General features: G+C 40.5%; 1 long non-coding RNA gene across 8 annotated transcripts in view; it reads left to right on the top strand.

Moving 5' to 3' along the window:
• sox2ot (SOX2 overlapping transcript) overlaps positions 1-12,246 on the top strand; it is a 259,952-nt gene that overhangs the window by 123,467 nt on the left and 124,239 nt on the right. The gene's annotated exons all lie outside the window — the stretch shown is intronic.

Below are 12,246 nucleotides of genomic sequence, written 5' to 3'. Positions count from 1 at the left end.
ATGATCCGATGTTTCCTCTAGGATTTTTTCCAGCTGTGGCGGCAGACTCTGTTAGTCATTTTACACAGATCTACCACTACATGTGGCGTTATTTCATTGACAAATGACGTGGGCACAGTATTTAGTCGAGATCGCATTCATACATAGCCTACGAGCATGTCAATCTCCGTCTGAGCGCCGATTTCCTCTGTTCGTGCACAAAACCTCTTGCGCGCCTTCAAATACGCTGCTCAAGTGCAGATTTTCTTGTGCGCCCTCAAATAAACGCGGCTGAAGTGTGATTTAGTGCGTTTATGTAGCAAGTACGTCTTTAACATTTATTATATTTGCTAGGAATATTTATGAATGTCTACGATAGACTTGCGGCATTAATGCGTCCTAAAGTGAAACGGCTACAAACTCCGGCAAGATAAAGTCATTATATGCAGAGCCACAGACCTTTAACTATAAATAAAGTATAATTATGGAAACTGTGTTCATCATAACTGAAAGCTACGCCGTGTTTGCTAGCCTCACGCATCACGCACCTGTCAGTCAGTCAGTCAGCACGCCCCCTAAAGGGTTAAACTGAACGAACAGCACTACCATGGTCACAGAAGTTTGCGCTGTTATTATTCAGATACCTTTTCATATGTTTTCGGTGCGATTTTAACCCGTTATTTAAAAAAAAAAACAGTCGAATATTTTAAATAAGAAGCTGTAATGTAGCCGTGGCGGGATGAATTTTGGTGTGGCGCCCCGCCACGGAAGAATGAATGTAGCAGAAACCATGTGATCTCTCATAACAAAATCACATGACCTTTTTTAATGCGCATACTGGAATTTGTTCCGTAAAAGTGTTTTGATCGTAGTTTATGCGCATCTTTTCTTATCGCATAAAAGTTTATCCTACTCAGTTATGTGCATATGTTTTTATGCGCATTTTAAAAATTTATTGGCGTTTTCATTAAACGATTTTAAAAATCGGTTGACTGAAACACAGCTACTTTTGGTTGGTTTTAGGGAAGAGGTGATCCGGTTGATCTGTGCTTTTGAAAACACTATCGGTTGGGTTTACAGGAGGGGTCAGGGCGCGGAATGACCTTTTTTACTCTGTTAGCACCGGTGCTCTCAACTTGAAATATTTAGGAGCTTCAAAAAAATATTTAGGAGCACCCACCCAAAAATGAATGAGCACCACTGTATATTAAAAGTATACCACTGTCTACCAAACACTGTATATTAAAAGTATACCACTGTCTACCAAACACTGTATATTAAAAGTATACCACTGTCTACCAAACACTGTATATTAAGGTTTTATTTGTATTTGAAAACAACATCAATTAGGACTAACAAAACCCAAAAACAACTATCTAACTAATGCTGTGATGACTTAATATTTGTGCAATAATTCCAAAATGAATGTCGAATAAATAGAACAAATAGTCGGATTAAGGTCATCAGAAATGGCTGTTTGAGCTTATGTAGGCCTACAGTTCAACATTCATGTTTACCTGAATAAACAGTGAGTAAACACAAGCACATCTTATTGGACATCATTTATTTTCATCACCAATTATCATAGTAGAACAGTTTCTCAAGCAGTTTGTGATGCATTTTGAAAACAGGAGGTGAGCCCCTAGTGTAATGCGCCACCTGGCTTGATAAACCCGCTCTTAAATGCTGTGTTCACACCAGACGCGGAACATTGCCGCGTGAACATTTGAGTTTACTCACTTCATTCGCGGATTCGCGTGATGGGCAGGGCTTCTGTCTGCCCGGTGAGTCTAGCTTCATTGCTAAATGGCTAACATGGATTTTAAGAAGAAAATAACAGTGTTTATGTGTTTTATGAAGGCTGAAAAACGGCGTCGATACGTTTAGGGTCGTGTCTGAGTCCACTACATCCTTGCAGAGGTGCATCCAGCTCTGTGAGCTCTGTGAGAAACTGAACCTGGATGACGGAGGCTTTCAGCAGTGCTTCTGACTGAGCCAAGCCCAGTTTGATGAAGGATTTTCCCCCAGAACACCGACAACAGGCGATACGTCACAATCACGCCCTCACAAGAGCAAGCTCCTGATTAGTTAACGCGGCGCGAATGTCTGGTTTAGTTTAGATTTTCGAATTTGAGAACGCGCAAAACGCTCAATTCGCGTCGCGCCATTTGCGCATATCGCGCTATTTGCACCGCGCCATTCGCATCATTCGTACGTATCACGCCGCAGGATGTCTATTCGCGCGTTTGCATTGACTTAGCATGTAAATCACTCGCGCTAAGGGGTGTGAGCGCAGCAAAAGACTTACTTTTAGACATTATTTGGGTAGCGCACATATTCTGAATGCCTTCGGCAGAATTTAAATGAGCCATTTTACCTAGATTAATTCCAGTATTACTGTAAGATTAATCTTGATTATTTTTTATATCTATGCCCACCTATAAATAATATTAATTCATATTTACTAATATTAGAGTGATTTCTGAAGGATCATGCGACTTAAGACTGGAGTAATGAAGCTGAAAATGAATCATTAAAATCACTGTAATAGATGATTAATTAAATTATAATCTACTTTTGAACAGTTATTTATTGTGCAATAACACTTCACAATTCTACAGGTTGTACTGTATTTCTGATTAAATAAATGCAGCTTTTGTGAGCGGAAGCTTATTTTAAAACATTTAAAAATCCCACCGACCCCAAACTTTGGACTGGTAATGTATATATACTTATGTGTTCACCATTGTACTTATTTGGCGAAAAAAAACTGACTTTAATAATTACAAATTTAAATAAAAACTTTTTAAAACAATTTATTTTAACAAATATCTAAGGAACAAATACTTCAAGGAGATTACGCTTGCGTTTCTGTCTCGACCATTGTCAATGTGAGGAAACAAGCCCTTTAAATGTGCGAAATTCTTCAGCCCCCAAAGGTAGCAAACACACCTCTCTTTGTGATGCACTGATGGCGTGGAATATTGAGCCGAGGTGCCAAACGCTCCACAGAGCCTTTCAGAGGCTGCGGCACAAAGGCTCCTCTCACAGCAGGCCTCCACAATGGCAGTAGCGGGGCTGTTTTACTGTGCTAATGTGGGCCGGACTGTCATGCAGATCTACATGCAACTGCTACTCTCCAGCCTGCAGCAAAAAAAACCCTGCTTTTGTTTTAGACTCGTAGCTTTAGGGGCGATTCTGCTAATTGCTTGACAGGTTCTCAGATTAGGAAGTCTTTGGCGGCTTCTTAGCGCTCCCACAATTTGTACTAATTAGGATCCATAGAAGAAGAAGAAAAAACAAGGCAAAGCTAATATGGGATTGGCTAAGCATCTTAACTTTTTGATTATAGCACAACAATGGTGGACGTGAAAGAAGGAATCGCAGAGAGGAAATCGGGCTTTGTCAGCGGGAGAGATTTGCATGGAGATTACCTCACTTCACCTGTAGCTGCAGTGATATTAGTGAAGCTGCACCTTTATTATACCTTAAACACTAGTGCACTACTTTGATTTGACTTTACTGTACTCTATAAATAGCATCACGTTTGTGGATGAGTTGCAGTGTAATAGACAATTTAAAGTTAATGTTTGCTTATACAGTTGAAGTCAGGATTATTAACCCCCCTGAATTATTAGACCGCTGTTTATTTTTCCCCTAATTTCTATTTAATCGAGAGCAGATTTTTTCAACATATTTCTAATCATAATAGTTTTAATAACTCATCTCTAATAATGGATTTATTTTATCTTTGCCATGATGACAGTAAATAATATTAGACTAGATATTTTTCAAGACACTTCTATAAAGTGACATTTAAAGGCTTAACTAGGTTAATTAGGGTAACTAGGCAGGTTAGGGTAATTAGGCAAGTTATTGTGTAATGATGGTTTGTTCTGTAGACTATCAAGAAAAAAATTGCTTAAAAGGGCTAATAATTTTGTCCCTAAAATGGTGTTTAAAAAAAATTAAAACTGCTTTTATTCTAGCCGAAATAAAACAAATAAGACTTTCTCCAAAAGAAAAAATATTATCAGACAAACCAGCCTGATCTCACGAGAAAACGTAAGTATTTTACGTTTTGGCAGTTTATTGGCTAATTCGTACGAATTCGTACAGGTTCAGTCGTAAGAAAATGTACGATCTTAAAAAGGAGGCGTGGCACCTAACCCTGCCCCTTAACCCAACCGTCATTGGGGGGATACGCAAATCGTACTAAAATGTACGAATTAGATCGTACGAATTTGTACGAATTAGCCACTAAATGAAAAAGTTACGAATTGCCGTGAGATTGTGTTGGACATACTGTGAAAATGTCCTTGCTCTGTTAAACATCATTTGGAAAATATTTAAAAAATAAGAAAAAAATTCGAAGGGGGCTAATAATTCTGACCTCAACTGTGTATTAGCGCTGTCAAAAAGTTAACAGAGAAAGCTTTTATTTGCATAATATTTATGTCTACTGTGCATATTTTTTTGTGTATTTTATGTATAAATTTTTTCAGCTTGTGCTATTCGACAAGCTTTTTATTTCAATACTTTTGGCATTGATTTTTTTCATACACGTATTAACAAGTTAAATTAGTTAAAAAAGCAACAGATGTCATTTTTGGTCACTTTTTACAGTAATTTGAGATTGTTTTAAGTATATTATTCTAGAAACAATCACTAAAACGTACAAAATGTAAAGCTGTCTCTCGTTTGTGAATATGTGTAGTGCCCTGCAGGGCGAGTATTAGCGGCTCATTAAAGTAAGCTGTTCCTCCAGCGGCGGAGCAGGATAGCAGGAGCTCAGGACCCCAGAGAGAGATTTACACCTCCCCGTGGAGAGTTTACTGTGTTTTTACTGCTGTGAAGAGTCTCTCGCACAGCTTCTGTTTAACGCCACCGTTTACTCTATACTTACTGTGACTTTATTAAGATCTGAATTATTCATAAAAGAAAATAGTTAGCGCTGTCAAATGATTCATCGCAAATATTTTTTCCTCTGGAGAAAGTCTTTGTTTTATTTCGGCTAGAATAAAAGCAGTTTTTAATTTTTTTGAAAACATTTTAAGGACAAAATTATTAGCCCCTTTAAGCTATATATATATATATATATATATATATATATATATATATATATATATATATATATTATTTTTTTTTATTTATTTATTTTTTTCGATAGAACAAACCATCATTATACAATGACTTGCCTAATTACCCTAACCTGCCTAGTTACCCTAGTTAAGCCTTTAAGGCCGTACTCACACTAGGTACAGTTGCCTCGAACCGGGCCAAAGCACGCTTGTCCCCCCTCCCGTCTCCCCCGACGGCCCGCGCTCACACCATATCGGGCCTCGGCACGTTTACGTCATCATTGCTGCGCTGTTCAGAAGCGCTCTCTATGGCAAGCCTTTTTAGCATTTAAATCTTTGTTCTGACTCCATAAATATATTTAGAGATATCTCTAATTATATTTTGACTAGTCATAATTATAATTCGACTAGTCAGAATAACAATTAGAGATATCTACAATTGCAATTGTACTAGTACGAAATCAGATTGGAGATATCTGCAAATATATTATGACTAGTCATATTCCTCCATTGACTTCCATTGAAAAATATTTGCAGATATCTCTAACTGAGTTTTGACTAGTCACAATTGTAATGAGAGATATCTCTAACTGAGTTTTTACTAGTCATACATTTGGAGATGTCTTTAATTCGTAATATTTAGAGATATTTACAAATATATTTGAAGATATCTCTAATTAATTTACTAATAGTCGAATTACAGTTGTAGATATCTTGAATTGGATTTTTGACGAGTCAAAACTCAGTTAGAGATATCTGCAAATATTTTTTAATGGAAGTCAAGGGAGGAATATGACTAGTCATAATATATTTGCAGATATCTCCAATCTGATTTCGTACTAGTACAATTGTAATTGCAGATATCTCTAATTGTCATTCTGACAAGTCGAATTATAATAATGACTTGTCAAAATATATAATTATATCTCTAAATATATTTATGGCTAGTCAGAACAAGGTTTAAATGTTAAAACGGCTTGCCATACGCTCTCACTCAGCAGCACAGTGGAGATTTCTCGAGTTATATCCTTTCAGTCGTTTGTTATGCAGTGATATGCAGTCAAATATTTCGCCAAACAGTCCTTAGGGATGCGGGGACACAGTCAGATATTTTAGCGAACAGATCCGCCACTTTTGGCGCTCATAAACAATCATAAAGCTCTCGTGCTGCAGGAATGAGGAGGTCTGCTGAAGGCGCGCAGCTGGCGTGCTGTGAGGAGTTTGCGTCTTTAATAAACTACGGCAGTTTGCGATCACTGAACTGTAAGAATGATTAATAAATCCATATCAAACAGTCCCATAAAAGTCACGTCTCGCTTTCGGTTTCGGGCTTTGGCGCGTTTCGCGCTCACACACAAGCGTACTGCGCCAAAGCCCAAGTGTACCGCGCTCAGGCACACCTCTTCCAACCGGGCCAGGGCCGGCCAAGTGAACCGTGCTTGAGCCCGATTCAGCGCACTCACACTTCTCAAACGATCCGGGAAACGGGCCTGGGCACGGTACGGATGGCATAGTGTGAGTAGGCCCTAAATGTCACTTTAAGCTGTATAGAAGAGTCTTGAAGAATATCTAGTCTAATATTATTTACTGTCATCATGGCAAAGACAAATTAAATCAGTTATTAGAGATGAGTTATTAACACTACTATGTTTATAAATGTGTTGAAAAAATCAACTCTCTGTTAAATGGAAATTGGGGAAGAAATAAACAGGTGGGGAAGGTTTAAACAGCTAATAATTCTGACTTAAACTGTATATATGTACAAATACAGGACCAGCAAATAATAACTTGACTTCTAGTTGATCATTTGGTATCTGAAGTGGCTAATATGAAAGGCAAAGGCCTCTAGGTGACATTTATTTTATACCAATATAAAATATGATCATACCTTGGTTTTTAATCAAGACAGTAAGGTTTGTTTTTTATCAACATTACTTATAATTAGGCCCACACGGAATATGCGCACGCAGAATTCCGCAGATTTTTAGCCCACTATTAATTCTGTTTATTTACTTGAGTAAATATGTAAATCTGAATTTATCAACCCGGGCTCATTGTGGAAACGTAGCCCCGCGGGCGTTTTTTGGAGACCGCGGAATACGTCCTGGGAGGTACGTATTTGAGCAGTTTTTGTTTTGGCGAATCCGTGAGAGGCCGCTGTGTGTGCTTTTTCGCGTCTCGGACGCCTCTCGGGAGCGCGCGCCGTTTGCCGATCCAGCCGCCCTCCTCCTCCTCCTCCTCCTTCCCTAAACCTAAGCGACGATTTGCAAAAGGCGTCCAGAAAAAAAAGCAAAAGCCCTCGTCCGATTTTGACCGCGTTTTTCAGATCTCGCCCTGTCACAAACTCGTTCGCTTTTATTTTTTTGGATTCTGTTTTTCATCTTACCTGATTTCTAGAACTGCTATTCCCCGGACTCGATCCCGGTTGGTGCAGACAAACTGGTTAAGGCGGGAAAGCCCTCCACACGGAGGCGAGCCGTCAGCCGGCGAGCGCGAAGAGGAGGAGCGGAGCGGCGTCACACCGCCCCACATCGTTCACTCGATAAAAAAAAAACAAAAAAAACGTGGCCATACCTACCTCCGGCCATGTAAATCGCGGTCTCCAGAAACGTCTGCGGGGCTACGTTTCCAGAATGAGCTTGGGTTGGAATTTATTCAGTTGCTATTCAGTAATTTATTACTTTTTATTTAATATATTAAGGTTTTAGTTATGATACTCCGCTGGATACTCCCAAAATAATTATGCAGAAATCCGCAGATTTCACCAAAATTCTCTGCAGAAATAGCAAAAAAAACGTCCGCAGATTGGGTAGGCTGAGGCCCTGTGTACACTAGTGGGTTTTAGTTTTAAAACGGCGTTTTAGATCAAAAACGATCCGCGTCCACACTAGCGTTTCACCTAGCATCTCTAAACATATCTCCGTCCACACTACGCCACCAAAAACGTATATCACGTGACCATTGGCGCACTCTGGGTATGTGCGTTCTAGTATAAACAGAAAGCATGCATCTCACTCAGCATTCGGTTATTGTTATTCATCAAACGCCGGTTGAACAATGAACGCGATGGCAAAGAAAGCAAGAGAGGTATTGTTGTTGACAGACGATGAGGTCGAGTTACTAAACGTAAGAAATTAATAACTGCGCAATGGCGCCTAAAACAGACAATAGTGCAAACAACGCTCCCATTTCTGTTTCCATGTTGTTGTTTACAGTGAAGGCTGGTCTGCTGTCTTCCGGTAGCGTTAAAGTCATGTGTTAGTCATGTGATTGGGGCTTGACAAATAAGGGAAGGATACGCAATGACACAAAAGCCCCAATCAGCTAGCGAATCTCAGCAGCCCCGCCTCCGTTTTCAGATGTCTCCGTTTTCCCTCATCCACACTGAGACGGAGCAGCAGCGCTTCAGAATGAAAACAGCCTCTCCAGCGTTTTCAAAACGCTCCATTTTTGGCGCACGAAAACTCCGGCGTAGTGTGGACAGATGGCGTAACCAAAGCAAAACTTATGCGTTTTAAAACGAAAACGCATTAGTGTAAACGGGGCCTAAATTGTCCACAGTGTATGAGTGTGTATGGATGTTTCCCAGAGATGGGTTGCAGCTGGAAGGGCATCCACTGCGCAAAACATGTTGGCGGTTCATTCCGCTGTGGCGACCCCAGATTAATAAAGGGACTAAGCCGAAAAGAAAATGAACAAATGAATGAGTCTTCAGGTTAATGAAAACATCTTTGATGAGTGGAACTAATATATATGAAATGTTTATTATATATGAAGTCTGGCGCAGAAGTTTAGCAGTATTTAGTGGATGTGATAGAGGAGATTGTGCCTTTGTGTTTGCAGACGGGTTTATATAGCTGACCCCAGGTCAGGGACAGGGACAGACTTGACCTTGAGTTCGTCAGGCTGCTGATGAGCGTCCTTGAAGCACAACATATTCTCAAAAGTGGCTTTTAAATCGATCCAGCCTTGACATCTGCATCATGTTTCATCACTCTGGCTTTATTGCATTGTAACACATTAAAACCGAATTTTATTTCACACCCATTACATTAATCCTAATGTGTGTTTGCAGATAAACCCGAGTGCGTATGTGTGGAGCGAAATGGGGGAAAAAAAAGATCACAGAAGATGTTCCATTCAAACGTGAAGCAGCAATTTGAGACTAAAAATAGCTTCATTACCGTGACCAGATCCTGGGACCTATTTATGTATTCATTGAGCGAGTGAACAATTAAAGTGCACAGATTGGCACACGAGAGGTGCGAGCCAGCATGGGGTTTGTGTCAACACCGCTGGCGTCTCCTCTGCTCTTATCCAGTTGTTGATATCCATTTGAGTGTTCCCCGCTGAGATCCATTAATAAAACATAAGAAAAAAAAAACATCTCATCTTTCGGTGCAAATGATAAAACAAATCAAAGATGTTTTGGAGCGGGAGCACATTATCTAATCTGAATATCATCATGTTCAGGCACTTCCATCAGCTTTTGTTGAAGAGCTTGAAGCTGACATTTTTAGCAAATGGTTTGGGATATTGTTTAATAATTCCACCTGAAGCAGTTTCTCGAAAGTTTTGGATTGCGCCTCTCATTTCTGACTGTATGTAGCACAGCTCCTGCCCCGCACACTTTTATACACAGCAACTATTGATTAGTGTGGCACATTTGCATGGCCAACTTAAAAAATCCCCATGAGGAATTTTTACCTTCAATTTGCAGATTCCTGTTGAATGACTGGAGCCTCCCTTCACATATTTTAGTACTGTGGTTAAGGTCAGCATGAAACAGAAGTTAAGCGTGTCCTCCAACCCCCCCCCCCCCCATTGTGACATCAAATCAAAACTAAAATAAGAAAAAAATGTTGGGGTTGTGCATGACTTTATGCTCTGGGAACCAACCGGATCATTGAAATGGCACTGCTAACAAATGTAGGATGACTTCAATGCCAGTTTGTTTGTTTACTGTCCACCAGAATCACCATTGGCACCCTCTGGTGCAGATGCTGTTTTTAGATGCTGATGATGATGATGAGAACGAAGGGCTACATTTTACAGATAGAATCGTATCATATTTGTTTCAACCACTCCTAATAAGGCAGAAACAAGCCCCAGCCTCTAGTCCTGCTCTATATACTGATATCTCCACCCTAAATGACTGATAGCTCCACCCTAAATGACTGATAGCTCCACCCTAAATGACTGATAGCACCACCCTAAATGCATGATAGCCCTGCCCTAAATGACTAATAGCTCCACCCAAAAGATCTGATTGCCTCAGCCTAAATGACTGATAGCTCCACCCTAAATAACAGATAGCACCGCCTTAAATGACTGATAGCTCCACCCTAAAGGACTGATAGCACCGCCCTAAATGAACAATAGCCCTGCTCTAAATGACTGATAGCCCCACCCTAAAGTACTGATAGCCCCATCCTAAATAACTGATAGCTCCACCCTAGAGGACTGATAACAAAGCCTCAAATGAACAATAGCCCTTCCCTAAATGACTGATAGCTCCACCCTAAATGACTGATAGCTCCACCATAAATGACTAATAGCTCCACCATAAATGACTGATTGCTTCACCCTAAATGACTGATAGCTCCACCCTAAAGTACTGATAGCTCCACCCTAAAGTACTGATAGCTCCACCCCAAATGACTGATAGCTCCACCCTAAATGACTGATAGCTCCACCCTAAAGTACTGATAGCTCCACCCCAAATGACTGATAGCTCCACCCTAAATGACTAATAGCTCCACCCTAAATGACTGATAGCTCCACCCTAAAGTACTAATAGCATCGCCCTAAAGTACTGATAGCCCGACCCTAAATGACTGATAGCTCCACCCTAAAGTACTGATAGCTCCACCCCAAATGACTGATAGCTCCACCCTAAATTACTGATAGCACCGCCCTAAAGTACTGATAGCTCCACCCTAAATGGCTGATAGCTCCACCCTAAAGGACTGATAGCTCCACCCTAAAGTACTAATAGCACCGCCCTAAAGTACTGATAGCCCGACCCTAAATGACTGATAGCTCCACCCTAAAAGACTGATAGCTCCACCCTAAATGACTGATAACTCCACCCTAAAAGACTGTTGGCTCCACCCTAAATGTCTGATAGCTCCACCCTAAAGGACTGATAGCTCCACCCTAAAGTGCTAATAGCACCGCCCTAAAGTACTGATGGCCCCACCCTAAATGACTGATAACTCTACCCTAAAAGACTGATAGCTCCACCCTAAATGACTGATAACTCCACCCTAAAAGACTGATAGCTCCACCCTAAATGTCTGATAGCTCCACCCTAAAAGACTGATAGCTCCACCCTAAATGACTGATAGCTCCACCCTAAAGGACTGATAGCACCACCCTAAAGTACTGAAAGCCCCACCCTAAATGACTGATAACTCCACCCTAAAAGACTGATAGCTCCACCCTAAATGACTGATAGCTCCGCCCTAAAGGACTGATAGCTCCACCGTAAAGTACTAATAGCACCGCCCTAAAGTACTGATAGCCCGACCCTAAACGACTGATAGCTCCACCCTAAATGACTGATAGCTCCACCCTAAATGACTGATAGATGAACAAACGATTTCTTGTAAACTCAGACTTTTTGTTTTTCGATAGATCATTATGAGGGATGTAAACATAAACAGTGGTCCCTACGTATTTCCTGTTTTACATTTTTGATTTCTATCGCTTTTCAGAATCTGAAAAGAGCCACAAACTGATAAATAACATTAAGAGAGCTGTTTTAAGATTAAATTATGATTGAATTGCCTTTTGTTACAGTTATGAAATGGTTTAATAACAAGCAGGAAATGTTCATGAGCCAATGACATCGCCACATTGAAATGGTCTATACTGCAAACATGTGCAATCTGGTTTTCGTTGGGTTTAAAGGTTAGCTGAAACAATTGGGTAGCTCCCTCAGACTTGAGAAAGTCTTCTCTTTGAACTGAAGTCTGTTCTGCTGTCCATCAGGACTTCTAGGTCACTTTGAGAGGCTTTAAATACGTTGGCCACATTAGGTCCTCTGTTTCAGTAATGCGCTTAAATGTTCGAAGGCGAGCATAGAAGCCCCTCTTACACCGCCGTCAGCGAATGGACTACTCTTTCCCGAAGTTGATGCCTTCTTGGTTGGGTCCCATCTGCTGCGATTGAAAGGCCTTGA

This window comes from Danio rerio, chromosome 22, assembly GCF_052040795.2.
Source record: "Danio rerio strain M-AB ecotype USA chromosome 22, GRCz13ab, whole genome shotgun sequence".
Classification (NCBI taxonomy): Eukaryota; Metazoa; Chordata; class Actinopteri; order Cypriniformes; family Danionidae; genus Danio; species Danio rerio.
The sequence above is the reverse complement of the archived record's forward strand: the minus strand, read 5'-3'. Positions and strand labels throughout refer to the sequence as shown.